The sequence below is a fragment of the Dendrobates tinctorius genome, unplaced genomic scaffold (genome assembly GCF_039654945.1).
Source record: "Dendrobates tinctorius isolate UK_male_01 unplaced genomic scaffold, ASM3965494v1 ptg000104l, whole genome shotgun sequence".
NCBI classification, from domain to species: Eukaryota; Metazoa; Chordata; class Amphibia; order Anura; family Dendrobatidae; genus Dendrobates; species Dendrobates tinctorius.
The window spans coordinates 13,054,456-13,069,742 of record NW_027361772.1 but is presented as its reverse complement, the minus strand read 5'-3'; the positions used below and the strand labels follow the sequence as shown (position 1 = coordinate 13,069,742).

The window sequence follows — 15,287 nt, the reverse complement described above, 5'->3', positions numbered from 1 at the left end:
CAGTGATCCATATGTCATCCATTGGCAATATGAGGATGCGATTTTTTCGCATCTAATCATCCATGTGACATCCGTATGGCATCCGTACGGTGAGATTTTCTTGCCGGCTTGCAAAATAGACATATAATGGGTCCATGGCCTCAAATATTCATGAAAACATATATACAGTCTATATATATATATATATATATATATATGTCAGTGAGACATATATATATATATATATATATATATATATTTCATAGAGATATAGATAGCAGAATAGGTGAAAATTCAATTGTCGGCATCTGTAAAATCATTACAGAATCCGACAGGATATGAGACATGGTTAACATACAGTAAACCATTGCATATCCATTATTTTTTTTATATGTCCCTCATGAATAATGTTAGTAGCGTATGTGTGTAAAATTTTGGAGCTGTAGGTGTTAAATTAAAGGATTAATTCACAGAAAAAACTGGCGTGGTCCCTCTCTAGGCTATTAATTTCTGCCCTCAGTCACTGGCTTGCCCTCTCTGGCGGAGAAAATTGGGCGGGAGCCCACACCAGTTTTCAAATTAATCCTTTAATTTAACACCTACAGCTCCAAAATTTGACACACACACACTACTAACGTTATTAGTGAGGGACTTATAAAAAATAACAGATATGCAATGGTTTACTGTATGTAAACCATGTCTCATATCCTGCCGGGTTCTGTAATGATTTTACAGATGCTGACAATTGATTTTTCAGCTATTCTGCTCTCTATGAAATATATATTTTTTTTTCTCGCATAGCACTCGTCCGTATTTCTCTCTAGTGTGACTCCGGCCTTACTGTGTGTGTTTTAAGGAATACATTCTTTATTTTCCAGGTTATATACTGCCATGGCTTTAGTTGCATACTTAGGTCATTAAAGTGCCACATTTCAGGCAAGCAGGTTCTGTGCAATCTTTCACTTTTCTAGGATTTGGGCTTCAAAACCTAAAATATGACCCGGTTGTTGGAATTGTAGAAGTTGCGCTCCTTCTCCACCCATATATGTTTTGAGGTGAACAATTAAACAAAATAAAGAGGACAGGTCACTAGGCATAAAAATGTAGTTTTCTTACCTGGTGTACATGTCGTTGTTCCCCTGATTCCGGCGCTGTTTTTCTTTTGTTCCTGTGTCTCTCTGTTCCTGAGATATGTCCCTCTTTTCCCTGTATATAAATCTAGTATTTTTAGTCAACTGGGCTTGGCTCTCTGGAAGACACCCACAAAGAAGAGTAGATGACACACCCTCTTGGCTAACAAGACTAGATTTATATACCGGAAAGATGAGGTTGTATCTAAGATATTGAGAGGAGCAGGAATTAAAGACAAACATCGTCGGATTCAGGAGAGCTGAGGAATGACCGGCATCTATGAAATTACGTATGTTTGGCAAATGACAGATGGTCTTTAAGAGTCAGATGGGAGAGCTTAATAAGGTTGGCGAGCTTTTCCCCTAATGCTGCCAGTCAGGGGAAAGACAGGCTGTGCCAAGATCTGTAGGTGTTGCCGACATGAAGAATTGGATGAACTGTGAGGAGCTTCTGATAGGCAAGAGGTGCTGTAGGTCTGTAGGAGATGTTAGTGGCCAGACGGCCCAGCATTTATTTTTGCACTCTGATCTATTCCTTTACTGTGTATGAGATAATAAAGCTGGTTGTCTTTTGTCTGCTACCTATAAAAATAATATACCAAGCGCGGCATAGAAAGTGCTGCCGGAGACCTAAGATGTGGCAAAGGAAGGCTTCCTACCCAACGCTGAGGGTGAGGACTGCTGGGTGTGGTGTGGAAGCCTACAAGTAGGAGACGGGAGGCCGCACACCTGATGTTGAGGGTAAGGCCCACTAAATTTGGACTCTTTATCCTCCTGCCATTTATTTCAGCACCACCCCAAGCGCGTGTATTCCTTATAGGTCTATTACAGCATAACTCAAAACTACATGTAAGCACATATACTGTATGTCAAATGGCATCAGAACCAGCCATTTGGGCGTCTTAACCATTACTTGCCATTAAATGGTCACTGTCATTTTATCAAACTGTGGAAAAATCAATAATACAAGTAAATATAAGAAACGTTATAATATACCTTCATCAGAAAAAATATGCTCCTTTCTCCACTTATGAGTCACATCAACCCTTGTTCATGAACTCACTATTCACTCTGAAAAACAGATAAGTTCTGTCTTGGTCCAAATTGCCCATTCACTAAAAGATCAGTTTACAGTCGCCTTTTGAAGTCTGTAAATCTTTGAATCACTTATGAGTCACTACTTCTTTTCCTTCTGCCTTCAGAACTCACTATGCACTCTGAAAAACAGCTAAAATTTGTCTTGTCAAAATTGTCCATTCACTGAAGGATCAGAATACTACTGCCTATTGAAGTCTATGCTTCTTTTTCTACTTATTAGTCACTTCTACTCTTTCTCCTGCCTTATGAACTCACCATTCACTCTGAAAAATAACTAAGATCTGTCTTGGATAAAACTGCCAGCTCACTGAGGGATCAGATTACAGTCGCCTATTGATGTATATGCTTCTTTCTCCACTTGTGAGTCACTTCTACTTTTCCTTTTGCCTTCTGAAGTCACCATTGACTCTGAAAAACAGATACATTTTGTCCTGATAAAAATTGCCCATTCACTGAGGGATCACATGTTATGAATGTGACACAGTCACACACCGGTAACAGGAATAAGGAAAACTTATTAGCACCCACACCCAACTGGTCCCTGTACAGACTAGAAAATCTTTAACCGCACCACTAAAAACACCACCTCGGACCTGACTCCCTAAAAGGCTGTTGAGAGGTTTCTTCCACCTCCTGAGGAACCAGAGGGTAGGCCACTACACACTGCTAACAAGGGGAAAGGAAAGTGTGCAGGTGGAGACTAAGAACCAGGGTGAGAAAACTTAAGGTACATTAATAAAGGGGAGACAGGGAAAATTAAGGAGAACCAAAAATAAATGAAAGAATAATAACCTCACAGAACCCTAACTGAAGTCAAAGGAAAAGGTGCTGGGAAGGTAGACAAACAGACTGTGACGCCGGTGAGTGTGTACCTTGTTTCTCCGGCGTTACTCTGCATGTCTTTGCTTTAACCCTTTGCTCCTCTCCCCCTAATGAGTTGGAATGCTGTTGTCAGTTATCTGTGTGGATGCTGCTCAGTGCCCGTCTCCGCTGCGTAGCCGTACATGCGTGTGTGGTTCCGCTGCGCCGCATGACCACCCGTTTGTGCGGTCCCTGGCTGGTGCTGTGGAAAGCTATCCGTGGGTTTTAAGGTCCTCTGTAATGTACATGACATCACATGTGCTTTGGCTTGCAGCTCCTGCTAGGTGTCCTTTGCAATGCTGATTTGTTTCTGGCTGAGCTTAGGGTGCCGGCGGCCACACGTCCCCTGCTTTTATGAGGAATGGGTGTGTGCTAGAATTGCGGCTCCAGCCTATCGCTGTGAGGCAGCTCCTATATAAATTTTCCCTGCCCTGTGGGACGTTGCCAGAGCTTCACCTTAAGTCTCTGAGTTTTGCTTTGTCTGTTTGCTGTTCAGCACCTGTCCTGCCTGCCTGCAGTTCTAGGTGAACTGTGCCTGTCTTGCCGCCCTCCAGGAGGCAGAATATCCTGGTCTCTGTGTTCTTGTTCTTGTCTGCCCTCCAGGAGACAGAATATCCTGGTCCTTGGGCTTTATGAAGTCTAGTCCTGATTCCTGCTATGTTATGTTCCTGAAGTCCTTCTGTGTCTTGAACCCTGTGCCCAGTGACTGTGACTTTTTGCTAACTGACTTTCTGTGATCTAACCTGGGTTCATCTTGTAAGTAGGAGTCTGGTGTGTCTGCTGAGTTTCTGCCACTTTGTGCTCAGCTTTTTATTCGGTGCAATCCCCGGCCGGTTCCAGTCCAACCTGTCGGGGCTTGCACCAGACCGCTTGAGTTCCTTTTTAGGTCGCTGCCTGATGTCCGGTGTCTGACGACCACTTCCAGATGTCCGGTGCTTGATGTCCACCTCCAGATGTCGGGATCCTATCCTTCCCTGCCCGATGCCTGGAGAATGCCAATCGCTGCCAGATGTCCGGAACCTGATGACTGCAGCCTCATGTCCGGAGCCTGATGTTCGCAGTCTCATGTCCGGAGCCTGTCAATTGCTGCCAGATGTCCAGAACCTGATGACTGCGGCCTCATGTCCGGAGCCTGAAGTCCGTAGTCTCGTGTCCGGAGCCTGTCGATTGCTGCCAGATGTCCGGAGTCCGATACCAGTGTTCTGATGTTCTGTCTGAGATCCGAGTCTTGATGTCCTGCCTGTGACCTGATGTCCGCCTGGAGTCCTGATGTCCAGCCTGTGTCCTGATGACCTGATGTCTGCCTGGTGCCTTGATGTCCTGATGTCTAGATGTCCTTCCTGATGTCCGGCTTATGCCCTGATGTCCAGCCTATGTCCTGATGGTCGTCCCAGTGTCCAGATGTCTGGTCCATGGTCCAGGTGGTCCAGTCTGCGTTCCAGAGTCGCTCCCGCCTGTGTTCCTGGATGGACTCCTCCTCCGTGTTCCTAGGGAGTCTCCAATCTTGTTTCTCAGTGACGGTTCTGCCTGGATCTGACCTGCGTTGCAATGCCAGTGTTCCTGTCCTTCCTGTGTCCTGATGTTCCGCCGGTTCCCTGGGGTCCACCCTGTGATGACGTCTGTCCTGGGTCAGTGTCTGATGTTCTCCTGCTGAGCCTGTGCTATGCCTGGGGCCTGAGAGAGGCCATCCTGATATGCCCGTGCCAGATGACCCTGGACTGCATCAACCCGTGATGACCCATCCGAGGTCACTGTCTCATGTTCTCCTGCTGAGCCTGTGCTACGTCTGAGACTTGAGAGAGAGGCCTTCCTTGTATGCCCGTACCAGATGACCCTGGACTGCATCAACCCATGATGTCCTCATGCCTTCGTCTGTTATCCTGAGATGTGTACCTTTCCCTGATGTGCGGAATCGGGAGCCTGGCATAGTTATGTTTCATTTATGTACTGTGATTTCGTTTGAGTAAACTTTATGTTCATCAAACCTGAAGTTGTGCGGTGTCACATAGTTCTGCACGTCGCCATCTCGTACACATGCTCAGCTGCCACAGACCCTGCTTACTGCCCTTCCCTAGTCTGGGTAGGTCCAGGTTACCCTATGTGGTCCAGTGGGTCCACATTCCATCCCCACCTGGGACGCTCGCCCCTCGTTGTGGTCAGGTGACATGGAGGCGTCGTCTGGGCTGCGTCCGTGGTCGCAGCCGCAACACAGACACTCAGCAGGAATACAAATGATGTTTGCCTAGCAGGGAAAGTCCTGTTACTGAGGATCTGGAACACCTTAGCACAAATTCACCTACAAGTAAGTATAGCCAGCAAGGAAGTGCAAAGAAGGGTGAATATATAAAACCCCACCCAGAAAGTGATAGGGCAAACCAAAATGGGAAAATAAGAAACACCTGGAGAGGAACAAAAAATGAAGGAAAAACAAAGACAATAGAAACTATCATCATTTGATCATTTGCACAGGGAAGAAAAGGAAATAGCTCACCAGACAGGGGAACCGACAAAACTGCAACAGGTCACCTGATCGAATCCCGAAACTGAGCTATGACATCAGATCACAATCACCTACTAAAGTCTATGCTTCTTTCTCTACTTATGACTCACTTATACTCCTCTCACTGTTCTCTGAACTCACTATAGACTCTGAAAAACAGCTCAAATCTGTCTTGGTCAAAATTGCCCATTCACTGAAGGAATAGTTTACAGTCGCCTATTGAAGTCTATACTTCTTTTTCCACTTATGAGTTACTTGTACCATTTCTCCTGCTTTTTGAACTCACCATTCAATCTTAAAAACAGCTAAGATCTGTCTTAGGGAGGGAGAGAGCAGGTAGGAGGAGCAGAGTTAGAAAAAAGACCCACTGTTATGACTCTGTTGTTAGGTATCCCAGTGCCTGGGGCTCCTTCCCTGTCCCTAATGCTAGGGCGTCCCTAGCTATCCCTGTTTCCTGGATTACTTCTAATGGTGAAAAAACTGGGGCCACATACCTTGCTTTAACTCCTGAATCTATCCTCTGTCTGTTCCCTTCCCCCACCCAGGGAAGAGGGGAGTAGTAGTATATGGAAATACTCCAATTAGACCAACAAGGGAAGACGAACAGGGATAAATGAATGGGTGGATGCATGTAGTCCCCATGTTATCTACTAACCCTTTCAAGGCCGAGAGATTTTCTGTTTTTTACACATTCCTTTTTTCTTCCTCTTTTTCCAAGAGCCATAAGTTCGATAACACATATACTAATCTGTTGATATAGCTATACGAGGTCTTATATTTTAGTGGGATCAGATGTAGTTTTCAATCACAAAATTCATTTGGCTAAATGATATACTGAAAAGTAGGAAAAAATTCCATGTGTGGTGAAGTGGTAAGTACAGGGCAGTACAATTTCAACGATGCAAACGTGAATACATTTAGAAATTTGTAAATATAGAAAAAAAAAAAAAGAAGTTGATTTGTGTCTCCATTTTCTGAAATCCATAATGTTTTAATATCTCCAGCCATGGAGCTGTGTGATAGTTTCATTTTGTGTTGCGGGAGCTGTCATTTTTATTGATGACATTTTGGAGTGCTTTCAGTGTTTTGATCCTTTTTATTGTATTTTTTGGGAGTGATGTACATACAGGTTAAAAAAAAACGGTAATTCTGGCATTTTCTGCTTTCCGATGTTTACTGTATGGTTGACTAATTTTATGTTTTGATAGATCGACCATTATTTTTTAGTTCTTTATTTTTACTTTTTTTTAATATATATATATTTCTCTAAATATTTTTAATGCTTTTTTTAACTTTATTTTTTAGTCCCCTTAGAGAGAACAAACTTGAAACTGGAATTGCTTGAGGCTTGTCATTGATGTACCACAGTATTGCGGTAGGTAGGGAAACTGGTGGTTTGATATGAAGCACAGCCCATGTCTGGGCTTCACAGGAGGATTAAGATGTTATCAATTGGGGCCTTCAGCAGTCCACCAGCTGCCATGACAATGCATTGGCACCCTGAGATTGCGTTGCAGGGAGCTGATGGATAGACAAAATGGCAGGAATTAAATGATGCTGACATATATTGTCAGTGGCACTTAAGGGGTTAACAGCAGCCTAATCGTTGTGGTTAGAGGCCGTTGCCGATTCTATAACAGATCTCCTCGAGCTTGTTAGGCTCTAGCAAATTTTTCCTAAAAATGTAATTTATTAACCAGATGATGTGCTGTACCTAGAAACTGCTGTGAAAACCGTTTGGCCGCTTTGGAAGCAATGGCGCTGAACTGCTCGTCTGCCATAGGATGTAAAGTTTGGGTTTTGGCATGTTCCTTATAGCAAATCATTCCTCGAAGTATTTAATCGGCTAGCTGCCCCTGTGTTATCAGATCCTGGAAGTCTTGTCTCCGGAACGCACTCTTTGCTTGCCGCCCATAGTAGTATGACTGAAGTAAGGAGCTCATGTTCTTATTGATCAGGATCTCTCTCAGCCGGGTGCCATCCAAGGCACCATTGACATGTGCCAATGTCAGGTCATCTCTGGAAGGGGCCGCCTGGAGATGGAATGTTTGGGGTGTGGAGACGGAATCCCAGCATCCATTTAGAAAATCTAGCGGGGTTTCCAGGGACACTGAAGAATTAGCAAAACCCAGTGCCAAAGACATGGCTAGGGATGTGGGACGTCTAATTTGGTTGCCTGGTTTTGAACTTGGCTTTTGATAATCTTCTCCCTGTAGATTCTCCCATTTACACTCAACTTTCCACCCCCAGAGCATGGCACCAAGAAGGGGTCTTATGGCCACTGTGCTTCCATCAGGGGCCAGGACAACTCCACTTTCCTGTCAGCCATCATTTTTTAATGCCATGACTGTCATGATCCAGGTTGGAGATGACAGAGAAAATGCACAAGCAACCTTTTTTTCTGTGAGCTGTTTGCTCAGGGTTGGTTTTGCCCCCCCGGTGGCCATTAAGGGTTATTACATAGTGGTGTCTTTTTCTTAGTTTCCCCCCGGTGGCCATTAGGGTCATTGCACTTTGGTTACTTTAGTTTTGTGCACGTAATTATAAAACAGGTGTGATTGCTCTATAAAAGAGTGTCAGGTGTGGTAATCACGGTTGGTGAAAGTTCTCAGTTACAAGCAAGCCTGTGTGAAGGATGGAGCTGAAGGAGAGTCCCGGGCAGCTCAGAGAGAGTCCTGGAGTGGCAGCTATGGTGTCTGCGAGGAGGGCTGGCATGGCTTGGTGGAGTTGCAGCTATGGTGTCAGCAAGGAGTTCTTGCATGACTTGGTGGAGTGGCAGCTATGGTGTAGAGCTGCACTCATGATGCTGGTCTCGGTTGCTGGAAAGCTGGACTCAAGATGCTGGACTCTTTTGCTGGAAAGCTGGACTCATATGCTGGACTCTATTTCTGGACAGCTGCACGCAGGTGGTGGACTCTGTTTGCTCCAAGGCTGCGCTATGGTGTTGGACCTGGTCGGAGGAAAAGATGCACGCAGGTGGTGGGCTCTGTTGCTGGGAGCGTAAGCAACAGAGCAAAGCTAAGTGGTGTTTCCCTGTTTCGTCTCTTTTCCTTATGTGTGTTTTAGTGCAGTGGTGAGATTAGCTTCTGCACCGGCCATTACACTAGAAAGGGGTAGGTGGAGGGCGAGCTAGGGTTTAAAGGTATCCTGAGCGGCGCCCGATGCGGAACCGTCCTAGGGAACGTTAGGAGTGTAGAGACACTGACTCAGGGGAGTGCAGGAGGTCTCCACGGCCCCCGTTCCCTATCACAGGGCCTCCATTGTTATTGTTACTCAGGTATTCCCTTTTATTGTTTAAATTCGCCTTACTGGAGGCGGGGTTGCCAGACATACGTGTATGTCCGAAATTCGCCTGTTGGAGGCGGCGTATCCAGCTGCACGTTTTATTATTTAAATTCGCCCAACTGGAGGCGGTGTGTCCAGGGTCATGCGTGTCATCTAAATCCGCTCTGCTGGAGGCGCTGTGTCCAGCCACGCGTGACCGTGACAATGACCTTATGAGTCAGGAAAGCATGGGTTAGAGACTCTTGATCAACGTTAAGAGGCTTGGAGGAACTGGATGGTGAAATCAGGAGCTGAACCAAATCCTGGGCTGAAGATTCTGCCATTGTGGTCTCCAGCTCCTTTATGAAACCAAGAAAAGTGTCCATACTCATGACATGACCTAAGGAAAGAAAACCGAGAATGAGTTCATTGCGTACTGACCATAGAAAGGGCTGCGGTGTCTGAAAATGTGTTCATATTAATTACCATTTGGAGGATCTGATGAAAAACGCATACAAATTACGGAGAAAAAGAGAAGATACAAGATGTCCATCATTACATCACCTGCGAGATAAAAATACATATATTTACTTCTTAACGCCATCATTAAATGGGCTGCCCCCCATAACAACTTACAATATACAGAGAAAAGCATTGGACACGTCTTAATCATTGCATTCAGGTTTGTCACTCAGTCACATTGCCCCCAGTGTATAATATCCGACTGCTTGTCACCTGATGTGCAGTACTCAGCCCCTTACCCCTGGTGTATAACATTCAGCCCTACTGCCCCTAGTGTATAACCTCTGGCCTCTTGCCCCCTGGTGTATAACATCCGGCCCATCAACCCCGGTATATAACATCCGGTTCTCCCCCCCAGTGTATAACATCTAGATCTTCGCCCGTGGTGTTATAACATCAGGTTCCTTGAACATGGTGTAAAACATCTGGATCCCCTGTCACACCCCCAAAGCATAATATCCAGCCCCTTGCCCCCGGTGTATAACATCAGGCCCCTCGGCCTCAGTGTATAACATCTGGCTCCTTGGCCTCGGTGTATAACATCTGGCCCCTCGCCCTTAGTGTATAACATCTGGTCCCTCTCCCTCGGTGTATAACATCCGGCCCCTCAGTGTATAACATCCGGCCCCTCGGCCTCAGTGTATAACATCCAGCTCCTCGCCCTCGGTGTATAACATCTGGCCCCTTGCCCTCGGTGTATAACAACCGGTCCCTCGCCTTCGGTATATAACATCCGGCTCCTCGGCCTTGGTGTATAACATCCGGTCCCTCGCCCTCAGTGTATAACATCTGGCCCCTCGCCCTCGGTGTATAACATCCGATCCCTCACACTCGGTGTATAACATCCGATCCCTCATCCTCGGTGTATAACATCCGGCCCCTCATCCTCAGTGTATAACATCCGGCCCCTTGGCCTCGGTGTATAACATCCGGTCCCTCGCCCTCGGTGTATAACATCCGGCCCCTCGCCCTCGGTGTATAACATCCGTCTCCTCGCCCTCGTTGTATAACATCTGGCTCCTCGTCCTCGGTGTATAACATCCAGCCCCTCAGCCTCAGTGTATAACATCCGGCCCCTCGGCCTCAGTGTATAACATCTGGCTCCTCGCCCTCGGTGTATAACATCTGGCTCCTCGCCCTCGGTGTATAACATCCGATCCCTCACCCTCGGTGTATAACATCCGATCCCTCACCCTCGGTGTATAACATCCGGCTCCTCGGCCTCAGTGTATAACATCCGGCCCCTCGTCCTCAGTGTATAATATCCGGCCCCTCGGCCTCGGTGTAAAACATCCGGTCCCTCGCCCTCTGTGTATAACATCCGGCCCCTCGGCCTCGGTGTATAACATCCGGCCCCTCGGCCTCGGTGTATAACATCCGGTCCCTCGCCCTCGGTGTATAACATCCGGCTCCTCAGCCTCAGTGTATAACATCCGGCCCCTCGTCCTCGGTGTATAACATCCGGTCCCTCGCCCTCTGTGTATAACATCCTGCCCCATAGCCTCGGTGTATAGCATCCGGCCCCTTGGCCTCGGTGTATAACATCTGGCCCCTCGCCCTCAGTGTATAACATCTGGCCCCTCGCCCTCAGTGTATAGCATCTGGTCCCTCGCCGTCGGTGTATAACATCCGGCCCCTCGGTCTCGGTGTATAGCATCCGGCCCCTCGGTCTCGGTGTATAGCATCCGGCCCCTCGTCCTCGGTGTATAACATCCGGTCCCTCGCCCTCTGTGTATAACATCCGGCCCCATAGCCTCGGTGTATAGCATCCGGCCCCTTGGCCTCGGTGTATAACATCTGGCCCCTCACCCTCAGTGTATAGCATCCGGTCCCTCGCCCTCGGTGTATAACATCCGGCCCCTCGGTCTCGGTGTATAGCATCCGGCCTCTCAGCCTCGGTGTATAACATCTGGCCCCTCATCTGGCTCCTCGCCCTCGGTGTATTACATCCGGCCCCTCGACCTCGGTGTATAACATTCGGCTCCTCGCCCTCGGTATATAACATCCGGCCCCTTGCCCTCGGTTTATAACATCCGCCCCAGCCATGCTGTCGATATTAATGTTACAGAATGGCCGGTATTACAGATCTCACTTCTGACACCATACTGAAGTCAGATCATGTTTATTACTCCTAAATTTTACCCCATCACTTGTGAATGATATTATTGAGAAGTGGAAGGAACCTCATTGACTCAGTCACAAAGTGGAGATCCCGTAACTTCACAGAGCAGGTGTCAGTATTCCGGGTTTTCTAAATCACCTTGTGAATGAATTTGCCCTTTGTTAAGATGGAGGTTGCTGTTTTTGTGTGCCCTACTTCCTGTTCATGTGTATAAAACCGGCTCAGGTGCTACCTTTCCTTGCTGGAGTATTCTGCTTCCTTCAGCTGTGCTGCTGGTTTCTGAGTATGCTTCTGCTGTGGCTCTGGACATTCCCTGTTCTCTGTAGGAAAGCTGCACTCATCTTTGGAACTTAACCCTTCGTTCATGGTATCTGGTAAGAACTGTGTTCTTGAACCATGTGTGGTTCTTAACCCTTCACTCTTCCCCAATGAGAGCAGTTGGAACTGTCACCTACCGTATGCCTTAATGTGAACCTGTTTCTGGACTCACCTGTGTTCATGCCGCTCCAGGGATCAACTTGTGAATCAGCTGTTGGACTTTCCTGTGCTCTTGCTGCGTCTGGGATTTACCTATAGACTTGTTCTGGATTTCCCTGTGCTTGCTACATACCTGATTGGACTCTCTCTGCATCACTACTTTGTGAACTGCGCCACATCACCTGAGTGTTACACTCACCTTGGATCACATGTTTATGAGGACTCTGTTTTAGGAACTTTACTGAATTGCTATATAGCTTTAGGACTTGTCTCATTTCAGGTTATCAGCATATTGTTTTTGGGTGTCACTGCTGTTATAAAATACACTATTTGCACTAAAGTAACCCGCTTCTGTCTGTTCATTGCCCCACGCTATCAGAATCCTCGAGTTCCTACAATAGTATTACAGCAGGGTCACCGAGTGCTGAGGAGCAGAAGACAGAAATGTCATCAACACTCTGCTCCGTAACTGCAGAGTCCAGACCTCCTCTGGTATTAACATCAGCACAAACACTGCACCTCTTCCGAGAGCTTCACTGGATGGGTTTCCATAACCAAGCAGCTGCATGCGGCCTTACATCACCAAGCACAATGCTGAGCATCAGATGGAGTGGTGGAAAGCCGCCACTACTGGACTCTGGAGCAGTGGAAACGTGTTCTGTGCAGTGATGGATCATGACAATGGGTATTCGCGATGCCTATAGAATCCCCCATCTGCTTTATGATTGCCGAACCCATTAAATGATGACTCGCACACCTTTATTGGATAAATTGGCCACAGCAGCCTTTTATTAACATTTTAACAAAACATTTACAAAACAATGTTCCCAAAGGAGGGGCGGTCCTCGAGGCCCTAAAATTGTAACTGCCACAGGTCAATGACCCCATAAACCTTGTCCCCAGTACGAGTCCTGCCTCTAGCCGTGAAGCACCAACTCAGAGACCCTAATAGACTCAACCGGACAATATCTGCCCGAAATACCCGCGTATTTCCGCTTCCATTCCTCAGTGTGACCATTATGTTCTGTTCCACATTAATCCGCCCAAGGGGGAGTCCAGGACCTTACAGATCCCCCCCCCCTCCAAACCGCCGTTTCCTGGCACCACCAACCTCGAGGACCACTCCCGCCACGCCGAGCTGCCATGACAAATACACAGAAATGCAAAACATTTGTTAGGAAATCAGAATTCTTAGCCCACTATACACCCCATATCTATGGATCCTGTAGACAATTCCACCATAACCACATAAACACGGGCGGGTGGGTGGGAGCTTGTTCCTACTGTAATGGGGCACCTAAAATGGTTGCCCCACTAAGATGGTGACCCCCTCTTATAGTCCCCCCGCCTCCCTCCTGTGCCCCTCCTACCCCTCCAAAGCCTCGTCCCCTTGTTATTATTCAAATATTTAACCCTTTCTTTACATGTCACCTTCGTATAGTTCCCCTCAACCCTGTCATGTCGTCCTCCCTTTGATGGCCTGCGGCCCAGTACGGCCTCACTCACTTCTCTATCTGGCATCTGATGGATTACTCTGGGTTTAGTGAATGTCAGAACGTTACCTGCCTGTCTGCATTGTGCCATTATTTTTCAGGAGTCATGCAAGGCCTCTTCATATGAGTGACGGGAAGTCGTAAATCTTCAGAATAGAAGACATTTTGGGCAACTGATGCTCCTGTCGTTGTGGAAACAGTTTGGTGAAGACCATTTTCTGTTCACCATGATTGTGCCCAGTGCAAAATTCAAGGTCCACACAGACATGGTTGGGGGAGTTTGGAGCAGAAGAACCTGACCGGCCGCACAGAGTCCGGACCTCAACCCCATCCAGCACCTTTGGGAAGGATTAGAGCAGAGATTATGAGCTTGGCCTGTCCTCCAACATCAGTGTCTGACCTCACAAACGCTCTTCTGGAGGTATGGCTAAAAATTCCCACAGACAAAAATTTCCTCATAAGTGGAAAACTTGTATAATTATGGATCCCTTTAAAGGTTTTTTTTAAAATGAGTTTTATAAACCAGAAATCCTTCAATTTAAATGAGTAGAATGTTTGCAGCAACCGAACACTGACTTGAAAGTGGGTGGAGATTGGCTACTGAGTGTTCTATCAGATGATGGTAATGGTAGCAGCAGGAGATGACAGTGCTGATTTTGAGGCAGGCAGTGACCTATCCACTCATGAAAGGGTCATAATTAATGGGGCAACGTCACTGATGGAGAATATTGTAACATAAGGAGGAAAGTCCATTATAGCTACTGACCTGTCCGGAAAATTTTACTTTCACTTCTGAACAAAAAAAAGAGCTAACATACCTACTAATTAAATATATAAAATCATGGGGTCTTATTGTCAACCTCGTCCGAAGCAAATGTCATTGTCATGCTCGCCATGTCTGTCGTGTCCGCCATGTCTGTTTTGCCTCATGACCCCTGGAGCGGTGTGCACGCGCATCTCATGTCTGCTATCCTGCATGTTCCCTAGAGCAGTGTGCACACTTACCTCTTGACTGTTGGGCTGCAAGATGCCTACGTTTCTGCTCTGCCTTCTGTGATCATCTCTGTGTTCCAAGAACCCCTGATCATGTGTCCTTTCTATGTTCCAGCACTGTCTGGTTCTGCAATCGTCTCTGCATGTCTGGAACCCCTGATCATGTGACCTTTCCTAGGTTCCAGCACTGTCTGGTTCTGCAATCATCTCTGCATGCCTGGAATCACTGATCATGTGACTGCTCTATGTGATCCTGGAGGATCTGAACTGGAAGTTCTCCCCTGGTTCTGACCCGGAAGTGGAGGTGCTAATGCCATATATCAGACCGCCCCTCCCTATGGTCAGGGCCTGAGTATTGTGTTGCTTCCCTGCATGGCTGCTGGGTCGCTCCCTCTATTCTGTGCCCCTGCACTCTGCCCTGTCATGCGTCTCTGCACACGCTCCGTGCTTGTACTCTCTCTCTCTTGTCACGTGCCTTGTCTAGTGTGTGTCCTTCGTGCCATGTTTTGTCTCTGCTCTGCTTTGCCTTGTAGTCCTTCCTTGCTCTGATTCCGTTCTGTGCTTCAGTCTAGCTTCAGTTCCTTGTTCCGTACCTTGCCTTGCTCTGCCTTGTTCCTCCTTATGGTCTCTGTCTCTGCTTGCTCTGCCTCGCTCTCTCCTATGGTGCTCTGTAGTGCTCTCTGGCACACGCACCATTCCTCCTCTCTTACTTTTTGTGCTCTTTTCCATGACTAGTCCCAAGGCTCTGCCTTGGCCCGGCTCTGGGCTTCGGCCTACGCTCCGCTGCTAGACTCTTTCCTATTGTGCTCTTTTGCACGTTTCTAGGCTAGTCCCAAGGCTCTGGGCTT

General features: G+C 47.1%; 1 pseudogene; it reads right to left on the bottom strand.

The window, feature by feature from the left end:
* Positions 1-6,752: 6,752 nt before the first annotated feature.
* On the bottom strand, positions 6,753-7,922 carry LOC141100438 (N-acetylmuramoyl-L-alanine amidase-like; annotated as a pseudogene).
* Between the last annotated feature and the right edge of the window lie 7,365 nt (positions 7,923-15,287).